Raw genomic sequence first — 10944 nt, forward strand, 5'->3', positions numbered from 1 at the left:
ATTCAACAAATTTCCGATTTTATGCTGCAGTTTTAGACCGACAGCAGCACAACTCAGGTGTGGTGCTTCTTACCAAAACATATTTATTTATTTGTTTGTGATGATCAGGAATTGGTAAAAGTGTTTAAACAGAAATAGACAAGAGCACAGTGGAGTTCAGTAACCTATAACTGAAAATGTTATTAAATTCCAATCCCTCAAAAAGACAAGTTTGACCTCCTGGATAAACCTTAACATTGAAAACAATAATATTTAACATTATGTACAGTAATTACTGTACTAACAATATACTAAAGTGGGATAAAGTCTACCAGTTGTCTTGACCTGAAACTCATTTGTTCACAGTTATTAAGACGGGCTCATAATTCGACAGCCTTACTGGCTGCAGCACACTTCCTTGTTTCCAGGTGTTTCTGTCAAGAAAACACACAAATGTTTTCTCTGTTGATGTGCGGTTGTTACCTGTGAAACATATTTTGAAGCCAAAGCAGGCGTATGACTCAGTGGTGGAAGCTTCTTTTCCTGTTCAAACAGTGCAACCAAGGAAATGAACATGAATTTTGAAAAAGATGATGTTGCCGTGTGTAAAATATGGAGGTGGTGTATTAGTGTATTCATTAGTATTAGGCTTTATATGACCATAGTTAAAGATTGTATGTGTCACATGTGTATAATTTTTGTGTGGGAAATATTTTAAACACATATGTTTTTGCATTGGCTTTGAAATTGTGTGCGTGAAGTGTGTACTAGCGAGTACACAACAATTGTTCATTACTTGTTTGTGCATCTGTGTGCATGTGTTTCTGCTTCAGTTCCTCGTTGCTATCGCAGGAAGAGATAGAAAGTCCAGGTCCAGTCTTGATCGATGTGCTCCTGTGTTCAGAGGAAGCAACAAGTGTGTGTGTGAGTGTTTGAATGCGCTGGGTTTGTGGAGGGGGCAGTTATTTTGGACCTGTCCAGACGGAAATGGGATCGAACCCAAGGAGGATGCAGATAGCGTTGTCAACTCACACACACACTGACACTCACACGCTTGTACGAGTGCTCCCACATGCAACAAAAAACACACATCGTGGCTGAGTCCTGTTCACCGCGCAAACATTAAAACACACACGTTGCCACAAACACACATACATGCATTTCTAATAAAAAAAACTTGCCAGACAGCAATGAAGTCCTAATGTAAGATCAAGGAAATCTAGGTATCAGCTCAGTAAAAATATTCCCTGACACACATGAAAAACACACTAGCACTGATTCTGTTTCTCTCTTAAACTTTCACACGCAAATCCCTTGTAGCTTTACCAGAGCTGTATTAAAGCTCAGTTTGACCTGTTCATATATTTATCACTGTTTACAAGTGCCTCAGCAAGTAGGTCTACACCCATTCACAAATTACAATATTTTTTAGTTTATTTTGGCGAACAACGAAAAGTTCATGCAACTTCATTTTTTAAGTATCTCTATACTAAGATCATCACAGTTTATATATTAATGTCAACAACAACAGGGTCAGTGCCATTAGAATTCTATCCAATATAAAAATGAAGTAACTGAATATGAATTTTTGAGATATTACAGAAAGGCTTTTTCTTTCCTTTCATACTGTCAGTGTCTGGCCTGCATTAAACCCAGGTCAGGAAGCAAAGAATGGCAGGTTGTTCAATTCAGATCCTAAGTCACTGTCTATATGAATGAGTTAACTAAACACACACACTAAACACACACACACACACACACACACACACACACACACACACACACACACACACACACATCAAGACAGGATCTGCCTAGCCAAGCAATATGGAATTAATTTCTGAATTTTGAAATCAAATTGAAAGAACACACATCATTCACATGTTACAAATTCAAAATCTGCTGCTTTGGTAAAAGATCTGACTTTTTCTAAAAAAAAAATAAAAGCAAGGGAACGCCCTGGTTTTGTGTTTGATGCTTGATTAAACAGGAAAGAGACAAATATCTTCCAGTATCATTTTCTCTGTAGGTGGCTGATATTCTTAGTTCATTCACATGTTCTTTTTTTATTTGCCTTCAGAGAGGGGATCATAAATCTGTGCAGGAAAAGTCAAACTGGAGGAGTTTTTCCTCTAAAAATACTCACGGTTTCCCTTGTCAGGGGTGAGAGGGCTTCACGTGTGGTCTCACCTTAAAGAAAAGAGTTAATATCACAGCTGGAAGGTGGCAAACTTTGTGGTTGGTACCCAAACAGAAACAAAATCTTCCCTCACACCAATAAGGAGGAAAAAAGAGATCCCCTCACTCTTTTTAGGAAGCAAAGACAGGTTTTTGGTAACAGCTGTGGATCTTGTATCTCTATAAAAGTAGCCACGAAGAGCGTTTCCTCACAGGCAAACCTCCCGCTCTTTGTCCTTTGAGAACCTCTCCCCTAACCCACCCACCCACCAGCATCTCTTCACATCCAGTCCAGCGTCATAAGTGGTGGTCGAACCACAATGTTTTCTCAGGGTGGTTGGTTACTCTGTTCTCCTCCCGCGGTTGCTAGACCATGGCAGGGGAAGAAGCTTGTTCAACATGTTTCCCCTTTAGAAAAAAAAGATGTCTGCTCCCTCTCTCTCTCCCTCTGTCTCTCCAATACCACCCAAGTGTCAGGGAGCCTCCTACACCGAGTGGGGTTAGGCGAAATGTGTGTAAAATGAATCTTGTGACATCACATGATTTAGACGGCTTCAAATACAGACTGCCGATGTACGGCGGGTGCCCCTAACAGTAATTCACCTCAAACAGTGGTGGTCCGTAATCTGGGACGCATTAGAAATATCCAACCACAGGAGCAGAACTTTGCTCCACAAGACATCAGAGAGGTACAAGCCTTTAAACATACAAGAGAGACAGTTCTTCAGAGAATATACTCCGACGCTTGCTACTGCTGCTGTTGATTTCCCAAAAGTTTGACTGACATAAAGTTTCTTCCCTTTTGAGTAATTCTTTGTTTATGATTTTACTGTATTTTCCAGATTAGAAGACTTTCTAAAAGCAGTGGTGTGACTCTGGTAAGACTCTTGACTTTAATTAGACCTGGATTTCAGACCAATGCTGAGGTCCAGATTTTTCTGCTAATAAATTAAGCTAGATATCACTGGGTCCAAAGTGATCCTGATTTACCTGGTCTATCTTTCACAGGCTTTACCCTTTAACCGACCCCACCGCTGACTACTAGCACCACAGTGACCATTTCATTTCATGACCTAGTCTATCAATGGTCATTTTTTATTTGCCAAATCCATGACAAGTGAGATTATCTGTGGTGCCAGATTGGTTTGCACTGCCTGGCACAGATATATGGCAGTTTTCACCAATCTATATATACACCAATTTCAGTTCTTTGATGAGCTTAAACTTTCGGTATTCTCCCACACTTTCACCATTGGTCTTCTGGACCAACACAGATTTGCCCAGAGAATTCAAGAGTGGTTTGTTTTTGGTCAACCGCACTTCTATTCCTCCTGGACAATGTATTTTGATTTGGATGAGGTTATTGTTCATTCTGTCAAGGTGCTATTGTGAAAAGTGTTCAGCTGAATCGTCCTGTGAACAACCTTGAAGCCAGAGTGCATTAATTAGTTTTCTATGAGCTCAGATGGAACCCTTCATCCTTGTCCCTCTGCAGCTCCTCGGGTTTCTGGCTCTGGATGATGGGCAGGATTTTGTCTGTGATTTATTCAGGGTTTATTTGATGAGTCCAACCTGATTAGCTAAACAAGCACAAGCACATGTTAGTGCACTGGTGTCCGTTGAGCCTGAGAGAGTGCACCTCTTTTGTTCATAGGGTTACGATGTGCAACCTTCAGTCTATACCACACCTCAGTGATACACGCTATGAACTGATGCAGACATTAAAGATACACCCGTCCTCTCCAGTCCAATCTATCACTGCGGTTATTACAGTCTTGGCCACAATGGGACTGACCTTCAACAAAATTCAATGGATCTGTGACACACACATACCAATCCATCAACCAAATCATCAGGTTTTGCCATCAACAGGCTCATCGAGCGTATCACATCACTATTACTTGATCTAAAAAGAATAGAAGAACCTATGGTACCTGTTAAAGTAGATATGTTGATGTGTCTAATACACAAATAAAAAAGGAATATATTATATTTCACATTCAAATTTAGAAGATCTGGTGTCAGAGGGTAAATGTGAATCTCAACCAGAACCAACCTAAATTGTGCGTTTGATGAACAAATAAAAATGGATGCCTGTTTTAAATTAAAGTCAAACAGTTTGTGGACTCTTCACCATACCAACATAATGCTGAGAAAAACTGTGGAAGACATCATGCCTAACTCTCAGGACTCCCAAAAATGTCCCCAGGGTTGCATGAGGGTGAAAGTATGACTGAAAACTGAAACAACATGATGGAAAACATGATTATCCAACATAAAAAAACAGACAAATTCTACCCAGATTTTCCCAGATGTTAGGGTTAGTTTTTCTCTTTATCTAAGTGCCACCGACCCTAAAGCTGACATTTTCCAGAGAAAACCCAGAGAACCAGACACATTTCACTTTGTCGTTTCGTCATCATTTAATCTGTGGCAACCACTAACTCGGCCGTCATTAAAAAAACAGCCCCCTTCTATTTATTACCAAGAGTGTCTGTGACCTCCACACCACAGCTCAGGAGATGTTGGTAGGCTTCTCTTATTTGGACAGAGGAAGTCAATTAATTCATAAATACTTTAGCACATTTACAGTAAGGCCAGGGGAAGATGGCTATTGATTGATCCCACTAACACAGCAGCCCTCCCCCTCCCAGCGAGTAGAGTACCTTAATGAAGCAGGGGCTTTTCTTAACCAAGAATAATGCAATCAGAAAACAGAGGAAAACATAACGATTTTTACCCTGGGTTAAGTGGAGGAGGGCTTGGAATATGAATTGGCTTGAAGCAAGGAGGATGTTAGGGGCCGATAATTGGTATCTGATGAACATTAGTGATGGTAACCATTTATGATTTCAGTACAAAACAAAGCCATGAGAAGAATATATGCAAAACAAGGGTAGAATTTACAACTTTTGTACACTTTGAAGTAAACTGCTGAATAAAAAGTGCATCAATGTGGAAAACAAGATGGAAGGGTGTTTCGCAGAAAGGAAATAGTAAAACTGGATGGCTCCAGATCCTCCTGTCCTGACCTCTGCAGAAATTTGGTGAAACAGCAGAAATAAGTGACCTCATTTTTACAGCACGGAGATGGTCGCACCTATGGCGACCCAAACAGACCGGAGCATCACAGAACTCAGCACTTCACAGAAGTAATTTTCACTCTCCAGTCACAAACAAGAGGTGATAATGCAGTATCGGTGAAAAACTGTCTTCAAATGCCTTTCATCATCTTTCTTCTGTCTGTGGGAAAATGAACCACCATATTTCATATAGCTGCCTGACAGGGAAACTGGTAATTGAACGGATTAGTCTTTTAGCTCAGCAGCGGAAGAGAAACCCCGTCCATTGGAAACAGCTTTCCTATCAGGAGAGTCCATGTTCATTGGGCTATTACGCCTGCTTAGGGTTATGAATTACTGGCAGCCCATCGGCCGAGCAGTATCTCAATAGAATAAAATATGAATGCACTTTGAAGCCGATTTTATGCTGTTTAAAAAGCCATGCAGATAAATGGATGTGTGAAACACTTCTAAGGCCGACTAATGTGGGAAATATCGAGCTAAGTAATTGCAGCGGTTTCATCAATAATCTCGGGAAAGTAGATCATTACGGTTAAATGTGATTAACACAGATATTGTAGAGTAGTGTGGGGAGGCATGTAGGGAAATTGAATTAAACAAGTGCACTGTATAATTCACATGGTGCAGACTACTGTTGATTCAAATGATGAGAGAATTGTACAAACTAATTGAGCATAATGTAGTGATGAAATTGTCAGTGGCTGCCTGAAAAAAAAAGTTTGATTTTCTTTTTCTAACGTGCAATAAAAATCCCTTCTGTGGTTTTTTTTTCTCCTAATGCACAGATTTGCAAGTCATTCTCCTGCCTTCACTATTTCTATTGGTGCCTTGCTCTTCAGCAAGTGAAACACCCTTCCAGTAAAGGTTAAATGTCAAGTGCAGTATTTACTGGAAGCACTTGAGGAATAAAAGATACTATCAATCAGAAAATTATCTTTATTCCACAATTTTGGGCACAGCCGAACATTTAGTGTTCTATAGTGCACTATAGTACCCCTCATCATTTGATCTGAATATGTGAATGTGATATTTATGCACTATAGTAATTCACATGTCTGAAATCTCTTATCACTTCTCAGAACAAAGGAAACAACTGTGTAAATGTTGGGAGGAGTGATAAAGTACAAGGGAGTGATTTCATTCACAATGCTCTCGCCCTCTTAAAGAAAGTGAGAAAACACTCCTGGATGCTCCTGTTTATCCAGATATGCTCCGAACTTTAATGGGACCTTCCTTAAGTCATTCCCCAAGAATCTACAAAATGTAAATACCTTCTGTAAATTATAAGCAATCCTGTTGACAGACAGGCAGACTAGAATGGTATAACTCTGCCAATGCCCAACAGTCCCGTCAAATCCAAATGAAAAATAAATGGGGGAAACAAAAACATCCTTACAGAATATAAAAAACCTCACAGTGTTAAAGAATGTTGGAAAAATCCTTGCTTCTGCCCTTTTTGTCCGAATTCATGACAAAATAAACAGGGGTCTTTCTTGGCCCATGTTTCATCCAAGTTTCATCGAACAATCAGTAAAAAAACGAGTGACTACAAAATCCTGCTGACAGAAAAACAAAAAAACCGGGGTGAAAACATAGCCTGAGCATGTGACCACTACAAGCAGTAAGTTAGTATCTGTGAGGGATGAACTGCTCATAATATTTTGAATAGCAGTTGTTTTATAAGGAGATCTTATAAAATGCGTGTGCAAAATATACAATATGGGTGAAAGACTGTGAAAATGATGGAGGTAGGAAATGTTGGATGATAAGTGTCTATGTGTGTGAGTGTGTGTAGACAGGCGGGGGCCATTTGTCCTCCTCAGGGCCCCCGGAGCAATCAGTCCGTCAACGGAGGTGGAGCCCGGCTAATTTCCCACTCCTCCTCCCTCCCCTCGCTCATTCCCAAGATGGATGCTTTGGGTAATAAGGCTAATCAATAGACTTCCTCACAGCGCTCCTCACCCGCCCCGTCCCAGGACATTATCAGCCGTTTGTCATCAGGAATGTCCATTGTTCTTATCAGGCATCACCATCTTGTTTACATCGTGGTGCTGCACATGTCACACAAATACATGCAAGTATATACAGTCCACACACACACACACACACTGTATGGTAATGCAACGAACTGCTCATAAACATTCACACAGACATTGACCACCTTCTACCTGCTCACACACTGTTTTTGTGCACCAAGTAGATACACTGTGACAAAAGCCACCCCCCCCCCCACATACACACACACACACACACACACACACACACACACGCCTCCCAGGCAGTGATGAATAGACACACGGGTGCTCTGTGACAGGTTACACATGCACCGTGGTGTCAGGATCTATACGGAGAAATTAATCAACGATGACAACAGCGTTGGTGGCTCCCCACCCCAAGCCCACAACTGAACATGCTGTAATTTGCCCTGTATGATTACCCCAGGGTCCCGGGGGCGACTGGCGCCCCCTTCTTAATTAATTAAGCATTGTGCCGACGGGGAGGCATCTCAGGAGCGCTTTATGCACGGGCACATTCACACTGTTTTTACCTGATGTCACCTTTTTGTATAAGACTCTGAAAAGTTCTGAGGCTGTACCATAAGACAGATCTGATGCTTATTACTTTAATTTGCCAATTTTCCAAATAATATATGTAAATGACCTAATCAATAGGTAAGGTCAGTAACCAGTGCCAGATACCAGTATCAGTATCACTATCACAAAGTTAATGCTACATGTGAAAAAGTTGTTTACAACAATACTTTGGTATCACTGATGTTTTGAAAGAAAAGCAAATGATTTAAAGTGTTATCTGTAAATACATAGTCAATGGTCTCGTAAACACTTGTAGCACAACACACAATGACTCTGAAATTGAGTGAGCAGGTCAAACGTGAAAAGTGAAAATGTGTGACTGGCAGATCAGAGTAACAGAGATGTTGATATCTGAAAATGGATTTGATTTATTGTTAAATCTATTAAATTCTTAATCACTGATAAATATATTGTCTTGACTTATCTGTTGCTGTAAAAAGTGCCCTGGTGTGGGATAAATAAATGTTATCTTATCTGGTTTCTTGGTTGAATAGTCTAATAAGGTCACAAATGCGTATGAAATAAACATATTAATGTCAATGTATGCATAATGTATATGTGACAAAAACTCAACAACAACAAAGATAATTTATTGGTCATTTTTATTGAATTTTACTTTTTATCTCCCTGTCGCTCAAACTGCCCCAGGCCTATCGAAGCAGGCCTGAAGCCCTCAGAGGACGGATCACACAATCTGCCACAGTCAGCACAACCCGTGACCCTGCAGGGGGAAGAGGAAGAGGAATTGATGCCTTCCATTTTATCAGAGACTTACCTGAGTCTTGTACAGCAGCTCGACAGCTTCACAGGTGAAGATGAAAAGCGGCCCTCTCTTTCATTTTTTTTTTTTCTTTATTCCCATGAGTCGTGGATGTTGATTGGCTGTGGGCTTGGTCCAGTCCCATGAGGAGACTGAGATGGGAGGTTGACAGCGCACCATGTGACACCATTGTTTGCCTCCAATAATGATCGGGGGACTCCTGATGATACGGGAGCCTTTGATGGATGACTAATTTATCAGAAGCTGTCGTGGCCTAACGATGGTTAATGATGCCACTGGTGGCCTGGCTGGGGTGACCTGTCAAAAGAGGGAGGTAAGTTCACCATTTAGAACTTTTCAGTTCTTTTTAGGCAAAAATCGTTTTGCTAATGCACTAAAAAATTAAGTATATTCCTTAGATTTTATAGAATGATAACTTAGAATAATGTGTGTTTGCATCAAAGCTTATGTGTGTGGCTATTTATCTTTGAGCCAAACTCAATGAAGAATTAAAGAATAGTTTTATCCAAGAGTGTCATGTGGGACAAGTCGGGGAAATCACTCTATTCATTATATATTTAGACTTGAACTTATATCCTCCCTTGTGAACCCTATATGTATTTATATGGTTTGTCTGTTGACACCATAATCTTAATACAAAAAAACAATCTAGCCAAAACTATCTTTCATTGTTATTAATTTTAGTCAGTGAGCAAAAAGAAAAAGAAAACTTTCAACAAAATGACTTGATGTCTCTGTGTGGAGACCATACCTTTCATCATACAGTTGTTCCAAGGCCTCTGTGCCATTGTTCTTTCACGTCATCCCTCCTCTGGTTGTGGACCCCTCTGGAAAACAGGTGAGGCAAAACAATCACGCAACCTCCCATCACTCTCTCCACATGCAACAATAACACTCTGACTGTATCTTTCAGTAGTAAACAGGGCCCTCGCAGGCAGGGCCCCGGCTGAACGTTGCTCCGGAAACAAATACATTGTTGGAGACAGAGTGGGGAAATAAAAGACAGAGGCCAAAGCATATTGGAAATCGGAAAACAGCCCACTTCTCCCTTTGAAAGAGTCCTGGCGATGAAAATATGTAATATAAATAAAGCTGTGGACGCTTTGAAAGCCAAAGCCTTCCTTCCTGGCCCAGTCCTCTGCGGAGGGAAACACCCACTTCTGAGCCCTTGCTCTTAAATTCCCAAAGACCACTCTGTCATCAGGGTCCCAACTGCTGCTTTCAAACACGCGATGGTCAGACTCACTTCCCCGTCTTGCTCTCTCTATTTGCCCAGCTCTTAGTCACTTTTGCCCCCTCTGCTCTTTTATGTGTATCCCCCTCCCCGTACAGGAGCTCTCCTTCTCATTATGTTCGCTTAAATACTCCCACAACTAGCTCCAATTATTGCCCTGTGACGTGTCGGTGGTGAGTGAGTGTCGCGATGTCCGATCTTTCCGCTCGCGCTTTAAAATGCTTCTGATATTGGAACCTGAGTGGCGGATGCAGGGAAAGACATAGTGACAGATGAGCGGCTGATTGGCCACAACTATAAAACAGCCCATTAAAGACTCACACACTGTAGATTTGTTTTGAAACTGACCCCCGCACCTCTCGTCTAGCACACTGTTATAATAATGAACTCTAGACTCTTCATGAGACTGTCAACTTAAAATATGAAGTAAAACACAGCAAAACAATATGTAAGAAATTAAAAAGCAACAGAAATCACCACGATTACAATACTTTCAATCGAATGTAAATTCAAAGAAAAAATAAATTAAGAAAATAATTCACTTTTTACATGTGTAGTATTAAAGGAAAGTAACTTAAAGTTTCTGTGGTTTAAGTTAATTAAAGTCAAATGTGACGTAAAAATCTTAAGTTTCCATTTTTCTGCAGAGCATGTTTTTGAGAGAATGTAGAAGTAGATTATAAGCGAGAAAATATGGATGCAACAATGTATAAGTATTTGAAATATTTTTGAAATATCTTTGCAAATGCTTCAAAAAGGAAGGAAACACACACATTTGAACAAAACTTTTTCTTGGTTACCAGAACTCTCCACAGGACACCTTTACGCAGCCGCATGGTGCATGTGGTGTTTGGTGGTGGTGTTTATAAAGAAGATCTGGTGCACACATTACCACTCATACACACACACACACTGTATAACACAGCAGTGGCGAAACTGGAAGGCTTGTGTGTTTTTATGTGCAACATCGCCAAAAAACTATAGGATCGTACATCAAATTCTGTCCAGGACAAATTCAGCCCACTGTGACCCTCAGTGGCAGGGTCCCTAATGACATCCACCATCTTGGATCAAGCGGGGCAGCGGTTTCCACTG

At 40.7% G+C, this 10944-nt stretch overlaps 1 long non-coding RNA gene across 1 annotated transcript; it reads right to left on the reverse strand.

The window, feature by feature from the left end:
- Positions 1-8419: 8419 nt before the first annotated feature.
- On the reverse strand, positions 8420-10373 carry LOC138407319 (uncharacterized). The gene is made up of 2 exons (XR_011240748.1): positions 9367-10373; positions 8420-8912 (listed from the first exon to the last, which is right to left on the reverse strand). It is a non-coding gene; the product is annotated as an uncharacterized lncRNA (long non-coding RNA).
- Positions 10374-10944: the final 571 nt, after the last annotated feature.

The sequence above is a fragment of the Paralichthys olivaceus genome, chromosome 3, assembly GCF_024713975.1.
Source record: "Paralichthys olivaceus isolate ysfri-2021 chromosome 3, ASM2471397v2, whole genome shotgun sequence".
Taxonomy (NCBI): domain Eukaryota; kingdom Metazoa; phylum Chordata; class Actinopteri; order Pleuronectiformes; family Paralichthyidae; genus Paralichthys; species Paralichthys olivaceus.